Source organism: Alligator mississippiensis, chromosome 1, assembly GCF_030867095.1.
Source record: "Alligator mississippiensis isolate rAllMis1 chromosome 1, rAllMis1, whole genome shotgun sequence".
Classification (NCBI taxonomy): domain Eukaryota; kingdom Metazoa; phylum Chordata; order Crocodylia; family Alligatoridae; genus Alligator; species Alligator mississippiensis.
In genome coordinates, this window is record NC_081824.1 from 334,863,047 (window position 1) to 334,878,716 (window position 15,670).

Genomic DNA, 15,670 nt, shown 5'->3' on the forward strand with positions numbered 1-15,670 from the left:
GTAACTTGCTCTTGAAAATTTTCAGAGATGGAGAGTTCAAAACCTCTCTTGGTAATCTGTTCCTGTGCTTTATAGATTCATAGATGTTAGGGGCTGGAAGGGACCTCATGATATTATCAGGTCCAGCCCCCTCTGAGCTTGGGCAGGAAAGACTGCTGGGGTCAGATGACCCCAGTAAGGTGAACATCTAGATATTTTTTGAACATTTCCAGAGTAAATGCAATCACCCGCATTCCACCTCTGGGGGGAGTCTGTTCCAGACCCTCAACACTTGAACTGTAAATAAGTTTTTCCTTAGGTCCAATCTATAGTGATCTTCTAGCAATTTATGGCCATTATTTCTTGTCTTCCCCTGGGGTGCCTTGGTGAACAGATGCTCCCTCAGGCCCTGATGTGTGCTTCCCTTGAATACTTATAGGCTGCCACCATGTCCCCTCTAAGTCTTCTCTTCTCCAGGCTGAGCAGTCCCATGTATTTCAGCCTCTCCTCATATGGCCTGCTCTCCAGACTTCTAATAATATGCATACCCCTCTTTTGGACTCTCTCAAGCTTCACCACATCCTTCTTGAAGTGTGGTGCCCAGAACTGGATCTGGTACTCCAGCTGCAGCCTCACCAAGGCCAAGTAGAGTGGGAGGATGACATACTTAGTCTTGGTTGATATGCATCAGTAGATGCATGCCAGTGTCTATTGGCTTTGCTTGCTACAGCATCGCATTGGTGGCTCATGTCCATTCTGTGGTCTATCACAACCCCCAGGTCTCTTTCAGTTGTGGCGCTAGCAAGTGTAGCACCACCAAGCATGTAAGTGTGTCGTGGATGGAGCACTTTACATTTCTCGATGTTAAACATCATCAGGTTTTGATCCACCCACCTTGCAAACCTGCCCAGGTCAGCCTGTATCCCCAGCCTTTCCTCCAGTGTGTCTGCACTTCCCCATAATTTGTTGTCTTCTGTGAACTTTGCCAGTATGCTTTTAACACCGAAATACAAATCATTAATGAATATATTGAAATTCCTGGTATGAGTACTGAACCCTGAGGAATGCCACTGGTCATCATGCACCATGTTGACTCAGTTCCATCTATTAATACTCTCTGGGTCCTGCCTTTAAGCCAGTTTCATAGCCACCAGACAGTTAAGCTGTCGAGGCCACAGTTCCCCAATTTTACTATGAGGATGTTGTGGAAGACCAAGTCAAAGGCCTTTTTGAGATCCAAGTACAGTAAAAGCTTTTGTAACTGGCATGATTGGGGTAAGGGGGGTGCCAGTTATCTAAAAATGTTGGTTTTCTGGGCTTGTATGCAGTGGCAGTGGTGGTGGAAGCAGCTGCCACTACATGCAAAATTTTCCCTCTCCCCCCAGCATCCAGCTGGCTGGGCAGAGCCTGTGCATCCCTCAGAGGGGAGCTGCTGCCCTCACCCCTCCACCCCACCCCACAGCCCTGCTCAAGAAATACTTGACGTGCATGCCAGAAATTCTGGTTAATAGAGTATTCCGGTTAGTAAAATGCCATTTAACACAGCTTTTACTGTATATGACATCAACCTCATCTCCCTGATCTAGAAGGAATGTTACCTGATCATAGAAGGAAATGAGGTTGGTCAAGCATGATCTGCCCACAATGAAGCCATGTTGGATATCTTTTAGAAGTCTGCTTTCAGTTAGCCTATCACTAATGGATTCTGTGAAAATTTTCCAGGATTTTTCTAGGGACTGAGGTCAAACTGATTGGCCTGTAATTCCCTGTGTCCTCCTTACTTCTTTAATTGAAGATAGGCACCACATTGACCCTCTTCCAGTCTTTTGGAACCTCTTCCAAGCACCATGATTTCATAGATTTCATAGACATTAGGGCTGGAAGGGACCTCAGAATATCATCGAGTCCAGCTCCCCGCCCAAAGGGCAGGAAGTCAGCTGGGGTCATAGGATCCCAGCAGGATAAGCATCCAATTTTGTCTTGAAGGTATTCACTGTAGGTGCTTGAACCACCTCTGATGGCAGGCTACTCCAGACCTTGGGGGCTCAGACAGTAAAGAAATTCTTCCTTATGTCCAGCCTGAAATGGTTTTGTAGGAGTTTATAACTGTTCGACCTCGTCATCCCTTTGGGTGCTCTGGTTCCCCCAGGCATTCCCCCAGATACTTTTGGTCACCCCTGATAAACTTACAGGTGGCCATCAGATCACCCCTGAGCCTGTGCTTTTCCAGCCAAAAGAGCCCCATAGCTCTCAGCCTGTCATCATAAGGTCTGTTTTCCTGACCTCTGATCATGCATGTGGCTCTTCTCTGGACTCTCTCAAGCTTCTCCACATCCCTTTTGAATTGTGTGGCCCATAATTGGATGCAGTATTCCAGCTGTGGCCTCACCAAGGCCGAGTACAAGGGGAGAATAATGTCCCAGGATTTGCTTGAGAAGCATCTATGGATTCCAGCCAGTGTTTTGGTCACTTTACTAGCTGCAGCATCGCATTGAAGGGTCATGTTCATCTTGTGGTCAATCATGACCCCCAAGTCTCTTTCTTCCATAATGCTAGCCAGTGTAGCACTGCTGAGCCTCTAAGGATGGTGCAGGTTTTTCCTCCCAAGGTGGAGAACCTTGCATTTTTCAGTGTTAACCACCATCATGTTCTCATCTGCCCATTTGCTGAGCCTGTCCAGGTCAGCCTGGATTGCCCTCCTGTCTTCTGGTGTGGATGCTTTGCCCCAAAGTTTGGTGTCATCGACGAACTTGGCCAGTCTGCTCCTGACTCCAATGTCCACATCATTAATGAAGTTGAACAATATGGGTCCAAGGACAGAGCCTTGGGGGACTCCACTGGTCACAGGGCACCACGACAATTGACTTCCATCAATTACCAGCCTCTGGGTCCAAACATGGAGCCAATTTCCCAGCCAGCAGATTGTGGTGGCCACAATTGGCCAGTTTTGCCAAGAGGTGATCATGGGATAACAGATCGAAGGCTTTTTTGAAGTCAGGATATATGACATCAATCTCTTCTCCCTTGTCCAGGTGATAGGTTACCTGGTCATAAAAGGAAATAAGATTGGTCAAGCAAGACCGACCCGCAACAAACCCATGCTGGCTATTTCTCAGGATGTTGGCATTGGCCAGTCCATTAAGGATGGCCTCTTTAGTAAACTTTTCTAAGACCTTCCCTGGGATAGAGGTCAGGCTGATGGGCCTATAGTTTGCCGGATCCACTTTCCTTCCTTTCTTGAAGATAGGCACCACATTGGTCTTCTTCCAGTCTTTGGGCACTACACCAAAGCACCAGGAGTTCTCAAAGATCTGTGCCAGAGGCTGGGCTATGATGCTTGCCAGCTCCTTGAGTATCCTGGGGTGTAGCTAGTCAGGGCCAGCTGACTTGAAGGTATCCAGCCTCTCAAGGTGTTCCTTCATGAGGTCAGCATTGATGGAGGGCAGGGGATCTCCCTCACCCAGACCTCCCTGTCCCATAATGGGCATGGGCATCCCATGGGACTGATGAAAGACCGATGCAGAGTACCCATTTAATAGGTTGGCTTTTTCCTGGGCGTCAGTTCTCAGTTGTCCCACCTGGTTTAGCAGGGGTCCAGTGTTGCCCTTGCTTTTCCTCCAGCTCCCCACATATCTGAAAAAGGACTTTTTATTGTTCTTAATACTCAAAGCTAGTTGGAGTTCAGTTGCAGCCTTGGCTTTCCTGGTTTGCTCCCTACAGGACCATGAGCTCTTAAGTAGTTTTGCCATTGGCCGTGTGATGATGTCAGCCAATTCTTTCAGCACTGTTGCATGTAGTTCATCCTGTCCTGCTGACTTGTAGATATCCAGCCTCTCCAGATGTTCCCTCATTAGATCTTTGCCAACTATGGGTGGGTGATGACCCCCACCTTGATCATTTTGTACCCTCTCAGTCAGGGTAACACTCTTACACTGGTAGAATACTGACATGAAGTATTTGTTTAGGAGTTCGATTTTCTCTTGGATTTCAGTTATCAGCTGTCCCATTTTGTTCACCTGGGGTCCTACATGTCCTTTATATTTTCTCTGACTTCCTACATATCTGAATAATTACTTTTTATTGTTCTTGATTTCTGTTGACAGTTTGAATTTGGTTTCTTAGCACCCTTGTGCAAAAGTTCTTCTTAATCTCCAACCTAAATTTCCCCTGCTTCAGTTTGAGGCCATTGCTCCTAGTCCTGTGTCCTACAGTCACAGGGAAAAGTCTGTTTCCACCATTTTAATTATTGCCCTTCAGGTATTTAAAGACTGTTAGCTCTCTCTCAACCCCTACCCATCCTCCCCCTGTCTTAGTGTTCTCTTCTCCAAACTAAACAATCACAGTTCTTTCAGCCTTTCCCCAAGTTTCTCAGGCCTCTAATAATTTTTGTCACTCTCTGCTAGATTCTTTCCAGTGTGTCCACATTGTCCTGAAGTGTGGGATCCAAAACTGGACACAGAACTCCAGGTGAGGTCACACCAGTACTGAAGAGAGAAGAAGAATTACTTCCTTTGATTTGAAAGCAACATTCTTCTAAACACAATCCAGTATGTTTTTGGCTTTTTTGGTAACAAGAACTCATGACTGTCTCATACTTGACATATGGGCCACTATAACCCCCAGGTCCTTCTGTGCAGTATTGCAGCCTTGCCAATCATTCCTCACTCTGTATTCATGCATGCAGTCTTTCCATCCCAAGTACAGGATATTGCACTTGTCCTTACTGAATTTCCTAGAGACTTGAGTTTGGTCCTGCTTACTATTTCCAAGCCAAACTTAGGCAAGTTCATCAAAGCACAAGATATTTTTAATATATACATTTGAAGTTTGCACTTTTAAACATAAAAAACCAGGAAAAACCTGGCCTATCTTAATTATCCTCCATGGCCTAAGATATATAATTAATGTTATTAATAGCACATGCATGTAGGTAGATGCAGGCAAGTTCAGAATCCATGTACAGACAACCATACCCAGACACACTGAAGCAAGCTATTTTTCTGAGCAAACTCACTTAAATTGATAGACTTTCCAATCAAGGATGCCAGAAAAACTTTCCACGTATCCTAAAATAATGTAGGAGAACCATTTTGAATGATGTCATCCAGTTTGTAATAGAAATACCTTTTTCCTTTCACTTCTATGGAATCTTAACTTTTACCATATTAAAGCTTTGGTTTGGAAGAAATTATCCATGTACAGTATGTTGTTATAAAACTGTAAATAGTTAATTTGATGTAAGGCATTCAGGATGTAGCTTCATTGTCTGTCTTATCTCTGGAGAAAACTTTTTATCCATTAAAAACAAAAACAAAAAGTAATTGTAATATTACTACTTTCTTGCAATAGTGACATGTTCACTGCTGGATTTTCTCAGGCTGTGTTGCAATATGTAATGGTATGCCATATGTGGGGAATTTATGTTGAAGACCCTTAATTCTGTACTGGTGGAAAATGTCTCTTGTTTCATGTTACATTGTTTATTTGAGACCTTTGATAATGATATACCTCAGGGTAATCAGAGCCTAAGCACACAGGTCTCTATGTTTTGAAATCAGTTGGTTAAACAGAAGCTGTTAGCAGTTTCTGGAAAATCAGAATAAGCAGGATCTTGGAATGATTTTTCAGAGACAAGGCATGTATATTGATAGGACTAAAAATATCTTCTACTGAAAATTTCTATGGGAGAATCATCAGCTACTAAAGCTGAGGTGTATTAAGGATTCACCATGGAAGTAAAAGTCATCTCACAAGTTATAAGCTATTTTTTACAGGATTATTATCTGTACATTCAAATGATATTTACTTGTATTTTTTATCATGGTTAGTTAAAGCTATTCTCTGTATAGTTTTAACATAATTGTTTGTGATAGTGCCTGTAGCATAAAAAGGAGATGGTTCATCTCTTCACGTATATGCTTCCTGAGAAAGCTGATTAGGTAAATATAAATCAAAGAGTTACCCAGTGAAGTTTTGTTTCTTAATTTGTTTACTTTTTTATAACTTTCTAAAGGACATTGTTTGTACATATAAAGCAAAGCTCAGAAGCAATCATTTAAAGGGAAAAACCTAATGGTCCAGAATAGGCATGTCTACATGAGCTGTTTACTGCACAGTTAACTTATATCCCTGCCCCCCCCACAGCTGAGGAGGACATCACCACTGGCATCAACACATTTCTCAACATGTGAGAGGCCTGATCCCACCTAGCTGTGGGGGCATGGGCTGCTCAATAAAGTTTTGCATTGTCTCCCTTCCCCCTTTGTGCTTGGGGGAGGGAGGGTGAACCTGGGGCCAAGGGAGTGTGGGAAGGCCAGGCAATGAGGGGGGGCAGTGACTAGGGGCAGGAGCTGGGGCTGGGGTGGAGAGGGCTCTCCCCCACAGTGCAGGTCTTACCATGTGGCCGGAGCTGGCATGGCTGGCGGCTCTGTGTTGTCATGGTGGTTGATGATGGTGTGCTGCTCTGGGTGGTGTTTTTGGACAGTGGGACAGGGTTGGTGGGTGCCCAGCCAGGGCCTCCCCACCTCCCCCCCAGGGGAAGCTTGCACTAATGGCAGCCAGTGCTGTTATGACCAGCTGTGCCTTGTTGTAGGGGCTGGGGCTGAAGATCTGGAGCGACAAGTATTGGCTTAGACTCACCTAGCTGCTGGAGAGCTTTGCAGGATGAGCTGCTGGATGCTCAAGGCCCCACCCTCCCACCCAGTGACGTGTCACTGGGGGTCCCAAGCTGACTCAGGGGTTTGGGCAGGCCACCCAAACTGCTGTACACAGCCTGGCTGCAGCCTGGGTCCCAGGGTACAAGGATGTCCATCAGTTGCAGCATAAAGGGCGTGGACTTGCGGGCACTCCCTAACCAATGATTGTGGTTGGTGATGGCAACCCATTGTGCCCACAAGACCTTTATGTGGCACTGCTATGCTGACTGGTCATGCCTGCAGTCTCTCATCCAGGCAGACAGCTCCTCATAGACAGAGATATTGGACAACCTGCCCCGCTTGAATTGGCATTGCACCTCCACCTTGTCCCACAGAGCCACAAGATCTCCAGTCTCCCCCATGGACCAGCTGGGGGCCTGAATGGTAGCTACAGGTCTGGGTATGACTGTGGATGAGGTAGACATCATTGTGAGTCCTGCTGTCTGAGCTCCTACACAGCTGCCCCTGTTCTGCCGGGCCTGGTCAGCTGCTTGCAGCACCCAGCACACAGGCCCAGCACAGGACTGGCAGCTGTGCAGCAGAGGCAATGCCTCACAGTCCCTGTGATCTCAGGGAAGGCTTCTGGGGGTGGGCTGTGGGCAGGTGGAGCTGACCCCAGCAGCCAGAAGCTGCTTGCAGTTTGGCCTGGGGGGCTGGCAGGCCTGGCTGTAGCCTACAGGAGTCTGCAGGCCTGGACAGTGCAGCCTGGCAGTGTGGTACCAGGCAACGGTGCTGGGGTGCAGACAGGCTTGGGCAGCTAGCCTATGGCCTGCCCAGGAAAACACAGGGGCCTGAAGTAGTCTCAGACTCCCTGCTGGTGTGCCCTGGGGCTCAAAATGCCTGCAGGCTTCTAAGGCCTGAGGCAGGGGTTGCCATAGAGGCAGCTCAGTCCTGAGGCACAAGAGGCTCCCAGCCCAGAGCCCTGAGACTAGCCTGAGGCTCAACCCCTAGAGGCAGAGCCAACCTGGCAGCAAACTTGCTCCTGAGTCACTTCTGCGCATGAATAACTGCTCAGTAACTAATCATGCATAAATCATGCATTTGCAGGTAGCAAATTTACTTATGATTAAGCATTTTTACTGTGCAGTATGTGTGCACACATGTGGATGAACACACTTACTGCACAGTAAACTATGCTACTGGGCAGTGAGGCTTAGGGCCCAATGCAGGGAGGTTGAACTTGTGGATAAACCCTAGACATTGTGATATTAAGACAAGCAGCCTCTCACCTAGAAATAACTTATTCATTCCATCAAAGGCATGGCAGGTAAGATAGGTGGGCAGACTGCCCAGACAAGTGAGTGGGCCAAGGTGACAGCTGGCCTTGAGCTATACACCTGTTGCATGTAGGATACCTCCCATTAAGAATTGGTTAGAAATGATTGTGTCCACAATACTTGGCTAGAAAAGTTGGATGGATTCAGAAAAGTCTGTTGACCCAGATATGCATTTTTCGGTGCACTAATCACCATGAATTTTCCTGACACTGTAGCTATACATGGTGTGGCATAGATATTGCAGAAGGTAAAGTATAACTAACTGAGAATACAACCATTCTGGAATGTGTAGACTTAGGTCCCAAATCATCAAGGTCCTTAAACATACGAGTAATCCCACTGACATAAATTGGTAATTTGGGGCCTAAATTAGAGGTTTCCCAGGCAAATTAACAGGAAGAAATGCAGATTGAAAAATCAGGTTATTTGGTTTATATTTGGTATCCGATTGTTATGGTTTTGGTATTACATTCAGATCATTAAAATTTATCTTTTTGTTGTTTACAATCTATTTGAAGGGCGAAAGGGTCAGAGGTGAAAAAAGAAGCAGGTATGTGGAAGAGGAGATTAATAATACATTACTATAAAAGAGGTAGGTTTTTAAAAAATATATTTTTAAGGGAAAATTTGAAGGAGGTATTTAGTTCACTAGAGGGAAGACACCAGTTGAAGAATAGGAGGTAGTATGGTATAAGATGAATGCTAACAAGAAGGAGAAATAGAGATGGAGCGTTCATTGAGACTGAAGAAATTGTTAATGTTTAGATGGAAACCAGGGCTTAAATGTTAGTAGGGTTACGCTGTATAAAACTCAGGAGAGGAGAAGTTTGTATCCACAGCAATGGAGTTTTTAAGGTTAGACTTGATGTGCTCTAAGATTTAAATACTATTGAAATCCATTACCAATTGCTCTTTTACAATAGGCAGAAATAAATAAGATTCCCAGTTCCCAAAAGATTAAGGTGACCATACTTTCCAGTTTAGCTAAGACAGTTCTGGATTTCATTGGCCAGTCCCAGCTGGTTGGTGAAAATTAAAACAGAAATCCTGGAATCTCAGGGAAGTGGGGTGCAGTCCAGAGGAGAGGTGAAGCAGCATGGTGCACCAAACAGGTAGGTGGGCAGGCACCATGGTAGAGTGCTGCTGCCTGCAGCAGTGCCACTGACTTGGGGGCTGGGGCGGAGGGCGGGGAGCAGTGTATCAGATTTCCTTAAAAGCAATATGGTCATTCTACCAAAGGTGGAACTCTGTAAAATCATCATTTAACTTAGCAAGGACAGAAAAGACCATAACATTCTATTAGACCATATGAGAGCCGGTTTCCCAGCAAACACACCTAATTTCTCTGTTGTTTCACAATTATTTGGAATATGCTTTATACTATTAAAAACATTCTACCATGTAATTACATTTTCAGCAGCTTCCATATCACAACTCTGAGGTTGTGCAAATGTACACTGAGCTTAGAGCAGCAACCAGATATTTTAAGTATGATTTATCCAGATAAATATTCAATGAGTGAACATTTCCCAAATCAGACTGAGTAAACACCCACCTCCTTGCTATAGCCACAGGCAGAGACTAAAATATTCCAGACAGATTGTCATTCTTAAAATATTGTATGCCATATTAAAGAGCAATTGTAAAATCATTTCTGATTAGGTATGTCACATTATTTTCAGAGTATTAAGTTTATTTCATCTGGATACAATAGGAAGTCTATTTTAAATCTTAATAAGCAAAACACTTTTTCTTTCAAATTTTAATTTCTAAATAAAATTCTTCATCAAAATTTCAACATGAGGGGGTGCTTTTAGGAAAAGGCTTTCCTAACATTTCAACCAGTTCTATTTGTTTTGAATGTTTGCTCGCAAGTATTATAGTGATTATTGTATTTAGTTATATTTTTCATCATCATCTTGTTTATGTCCTAAGTGCTTATGTTAATCCAAACAGCTTCCAGCCATACTGAGAGGCTTTATATGAATTCATTGTATATGGATCACTGAACATCTCAGATTGGACACCTGAGTTCTGCTCAGTATAACAGAATATGCAAAAATGGCTCTCTGCAGTTTTCCACATCTTTGTTCTTGTGGCAGTTGGAAGTAGGCTAAAGACCAGTTTGAGCAGACCTAAGATATTTCTCTAAGTTTCATCAGCTAGTAAAATTCCCATGAGTCATTCACTAGGAACTATGATGCATGCTAATACTTACAGCAAGGAAAGAGTAGTATGTAACCAGATGAGATTACTGCAGTGCATCTATGCCACCCCATAGGTGTTCACTTTAAGGGTAAAAGAACAAAAAAAAAAAAAAAATGACACATAGGGCAAGTGTAGACAAAACAGGGGCCCTAAATTGAAGCAGTGGGTTTTAAAAAACACCACTTCAATTTAGGACTGATTAAACCCCTGTGTCATGCATACACCCTGCTGACTTACCTGCCTCTCCAGTGGAGAGGGGAGGGTGAGCTGCCAGCAGGAAGAGCAGTCCTGAGCTGCAGGGCAGCGGGGAGAGGGGCTGGTGCTTCCCTCCACAGCAGTGGTGCCCTACCCCCATCCAGGAAGCATCTGCCCGCAGACACCCAGCTCAGGCAGTCCTGGAGGGCACTACAGCTGTGGAGGGAAATACCAGGTCCCTGTGCAGCTCAGGCAGGAAGGCAGGCTGCACGCAGGGGGGAGGAGCGGGGAGGATAGATCAGACTCTTCACTTTTCTCGGGTGGAGCCTGCTTTCCCAGGCTGCTGCCAGGCTGCCTGCAGGGCTTCCTGCAGAGCCATGGACCTGCATGGAGCCTGATGCTTCGTTCTGTGACTGTACGGGCAGTAGTTTGCTCCACCCCAAGTCATTTAAGGTGCATTATGCCTCTGAATTTCCTACAGAGGCTGGACTTAATGTGCAATATGCCTCCAAGGCATGCAAAATCATTTAGCCTGCTTTAAAGTGTCATGCACACATGCCTCTTGTTTCATCTACACACAGCCATAATGATTGGGTCTATGACACCTTCCCAGCACCCTTGAAGCCCCAGTGGTCTGGAGGCTGCCATTGGAGAGTATAGTCCATGCGTGCTTACATATGTCAAACTCACAAATGGAGTTAGGAAGGTGCTCTTCAGATCTGTCTCTGGTGTGCTTGAGAGGGAAGGAAAAGGAACTCTTAATATGTCTTCACTGCCACATCTCTCAGTTTGGCATATTTGGGTTGCAGTGGGTGGGGTCATGCTCTTCAGCTGCAGTCTTGACAGTATCTGGGACACCGTGTAAGTGCATTCATCAGGTGTGTCCAGATGAGCATGTATGTGTGTTTCCCCAGGGACAAATAGAAGCATCACATAGATGTTCCACTGCAACTTGTCCCCGAGGAATGGCCCAGCATGCACATGGCAAATTCCCCAGGTTCGGTAGGGAAGGCTGGGACCAGTACCTGGGACCAGCAGCCTTATCTGGGTTCCTGGGGGCCACCCAGTGGCAGTAATCTGGGTGCGTGGAGCTTAGGTGGCAACCATAGCTCTGGCCAGCCAAGCTCCAGTTTGGATGGTACATGTTGTTGCTGATTGCACTGCCCTACTTTATTCTGGCACAGTTTGTTTGTTTTTTTTACACAGGAATCTCCCAATATCAAAAAAACCTACTGCACTGCTAATTAGTGTATGTGTGGCACATGCAGCACATGTGCGCTTGCCTGGATGCACCCTTTGTGTCCAGGATCTTCAGAACTGGAAGAAGTGTAAATTCATGAATGAGGGAGCAAAAAGTGTCTCCTTTATTTCACGTGGTATCATCCATTTCTGATTATTTAGGTTGTTAAGATTTCCTGGTGCAAGTCTGATAAAATGTGAAGAATTACTCTTCAAACCACCACCTGGCTATATTTAACTCCATAATAGGAATTAACATAATGTTTGCAGACTGTAAATTAACTGTCTCCACAGTTCAATATTGTAACATTTCAGAAGGGTTGTTGTGCCCGCCTCTGTTCAGTTAGGCGCTCCCGTGCGGCCTTTGCCCGGACTAGGGATCGTGTCTGTCCTAGGCTCGTGGGTGGACCCCACAGGCTACCCCTGTTGACGTCAGGGGGTCTCCTTAACTTGCCCGCCACGACTTGGAATGTCACCTCAGTGGAGGGGTTCCCCCTTGGGGCAGCCTCCAGGGTCATTGCACCTCCCAATGGGCACTCACGGGGCTCCAACCTCCCCTACACCCTGGCCACTTGCCACCTTGGGTTGCCGATCTTCGGGCCCCTTTTGGTGTCTTCAGCTCTTCCCCCAACTCCTGCCCATGGCTCGCCTGCTGCATGCCCAGGTCTTTGGGCCCAGTATATGGTCCGCGAGGACCTCCGGCCTGGTCCTTCCAGTAAGGCTCCCTATCATTCTAAACTAATCACCCTGTGACATTATGTGCCTATCCCACCACCAAGCTAACCGAGGTTCCTAAGCTAATGGGCCACGAGGCCCACAAGGGTGCCTCTGGCCTCTGGGCCGCATGGTTTGCCCTGGGCTTGGGTTCCACCACCCAGGCAGCTCACCCACGGGGGTGTTGAATTCCTGCCTCTCCCCACGGCCGCTGTGGGCCGTGACAGTCCACTGTCCAGCCCTGCTTTGGGTCTTCGTCCACCCCTTAGTGTGGCCCGACGAGGTCCCATTGGACCCGCCCATCTATTATCTCTTCTCCAGATCCTCTGCGGGGTGCTGCCACTGGCTCTGCTGCGAGTGCAGCTGCTGGTTCCCCCATCGATGTTGCCCCACCTTCACTGCCACCTCTGCGGCCGCCAGCACTGCCGGTTCTCCAGCTGATTCCGCTGCCGGCGTTACAACCAGCTTCCCTGCTGGCTCTGCTGCTAATGTTGCAGTCGGCTTCCCTGTTGGCTCTGCTACCGATGATGCAGCTGGTTTCCTTGCCAGCTCTGCTGTCGGCATCTCTGCCGACTCTCTCGGAGCTTCTCCTAGCTCCGCCCCCTGCTTTCCATGGTGCCGGGTGCGGTGGCTGATTCCCTCTGAGTGAGGGCTCTTTGCTCCAGCCTCCATGCATCAGCCGCCCCTCCGTATCATTGGGGCCACTTTTTATGTCTCCCGGGCGGCATCTCCCACCCACGCTGCTCGGCCGCAGCTGGATATACTCATGGCTAATCACTTTCACCGTTGATTTTGCCACGCACCTCTCCTCTGGCTCTTCAGGCTCTATGGGAGGTAAGTGGGGCTCTCTTTTGGCCTGGGGCCCTCCTGCCCCCCCCCCCCGGTTCCCCTGGGACAGTTGTAATAATGTTTTCTGATGAATTATGGCAACTTCTGAAAAATTAACCAAATGAATATAAAATATTTGTACCAATCTGTGATAATTAAGTGCCCATTAACACTTAAAAGCATTTTCCAATGCCTTCCTCCAAAGTGGCTTACCATCAGATTTCAACAAAATAGTAGGCTGTTATAATACACCTTGAATTTTTTGTAATCCTGATGTTCTTTCTAAGATTTTGAAAATTGTCATGATTTTTCCAGGAAATCTGAATTTCTCTTCTGAATGTCCTTGCTAATTTGCATAAGTGTTCATTAAAAACAATAATAAAAAAATTAATATCTGATAGAACTTTTCCTTTTCGGAAGTTTACTGAGGATTGTACTCCCATATACATCTTTACTTCCAGCAGCAAACTGTTCACAAGCACTGAATTTACACTGTCCAGAACACCCCTCATTCCTTTTTATTGAAGCAAGTTACTAGACATCCAGAAGGGGAAGATACATGAGCCAGGAAGTGTACAAGCCAGAGAAAGGTTAGCTTAACAAGATGGATGCCTGTCCAAGGAGCCCAGGGAAGTGATTCTGGGCTCTAACCTATGCTGCTTCTCTCAATGGGGCAGGAACTAACCCAGTCTTCTAAAAAAGGAAGTAGAAGTTTCTCTGGTCAATGCCTAGCCTGTAGTCTTGTGATTAAAGCATTTTGGTGGGAGGCATGAGACACAGGTTCAAGCCTTCTTTAAAGAAGGGGTTCTGAAACCTGGGTGTCCCAATCTCTTGGCAAGTGTCCTAACCATTGGCTATTGGGCTAAAATGTAGAAGACCTGCACTCCACGCCCTTCTCCACCACTTTATTTCCAGTAAATACATGTGCAAAGCTCTCCTCTTTCACAGTAGTTGGAAATAGACCCTAAAACTGCATGCAAGAGTCAAATTTACAGTTACACACCTATGTGTGTGCAAGTTAGATTCATAAAGAGTGAATAGGATTTAGTGTTAGGTCACAAAAAGTGATCCAGAATACTCCTTTTCCAGTGGCCACAGCAATCAGTAGGTGCGTAAATGCTTGTGCTTCCTACATTATGGAGTGCAAACTTCCATGGAGGGTGCCATGTAGACATGCACAGAAGTGATCCAGTCTGGGCAACTAGGTGTTTAGCTCCTGCTTAAGTCTCCAGCAAAGGGCCCAATACTGCAGCTGCGCTCCAAGCACTCCTAAGCCCAAAAGCAATGAGTCGTGTAGAAAGTATAAACCCCCAATCACTTCTGCCGTAAAAAGCTATTGCTACAGCGGTGCCACAACTCTTCTGTTTTGTAATCTAAGCTTTCTAAATCTTCCTTAACCTCATATGATTCAAACCCACATCTTGCACTTCCCAGGAAAGCACCCTAACTATCAGGCTCTCCATCCCTGCCTTTGAAACTATGTTAATGTGCAGCTAAGAATCCTGAGCAAGAAGGAGAGCAAACAAGAGGGAATCTGACTGTAGTCCCAGAGATGAGAACACTATCCTATGAGCAAGATCCCAGGTTCTGGTCCCCATTCTCATATTTATTTTAGTTTGGGATTTAACAACTCCCTAATGTGGATGAATAGTGCTGATTTTACCTTTCCCAAATAAATGCCCTTGTCATTTTGCTGGGCTTTGATTGGCTTTTCGTTTTGGGGCCTATGAATCTCACATTCTTTTCTGCCCTGTGATCTAACTACAAAAGGACAAACAGGCAGTATTCCTGATCAGACTATTCTGTAGGTTAGGACATTTTTCTTAGGCAGAAGAGGGAGGTGAACCTGGATCTCCCATAACTTTTTGTGTATAAAAAGGGGTGTCCCAGAAACCTCCTTTTTCTTTTAATGGTGAAAATTTCAGAGGCCCCTGGCTATATGGACCTGTCAGGTAAGTGGCAGCTGAACATAAGCTTTGAGAATCTAAATTTTGGACTTGGACAACAAATTTCTTTTGTAGATCTAACCCTTTGAGATTTTGTTGAGCCCCTGGCATTTTTCTGATTTAATTACTGTGATCCCTATTTTAATAAGCTGAAGTAAAGATTGGCCATAAGTACTTTGCATCACAGATGTCCTGGTGTCATACGGTTTGAATCTGGATCCAAGTGTCTCCCTTTACAAAGGTGTTCAGATTAATCTTTAATTTTATATAATGACTGTTATTGGCAACACAATTCTTACCAGTAGATTAACAAGGTACTGTGCTTAAGTGTAGTCACAAACAAAAAAGGCTAATAAATGTCGTTTAGTCTATTTTAGCCCAGTGGTCTACATTTTCAATTAACAGAATGGGCTACAGCATGTTTAAAAATATTCAGCTGTGATGATTTTTCTTGAACAAATTAACTACTAGAAGTTACTGTATAGCTCATCAAAAGGGACCCTTCCCAGGGGAAAATCTTAAACACATTCTAGTTGCACAGAAGGGAAATTGTTTCTCATGTGTCTTTCTCTGTAAGTTTTGTAAAAAT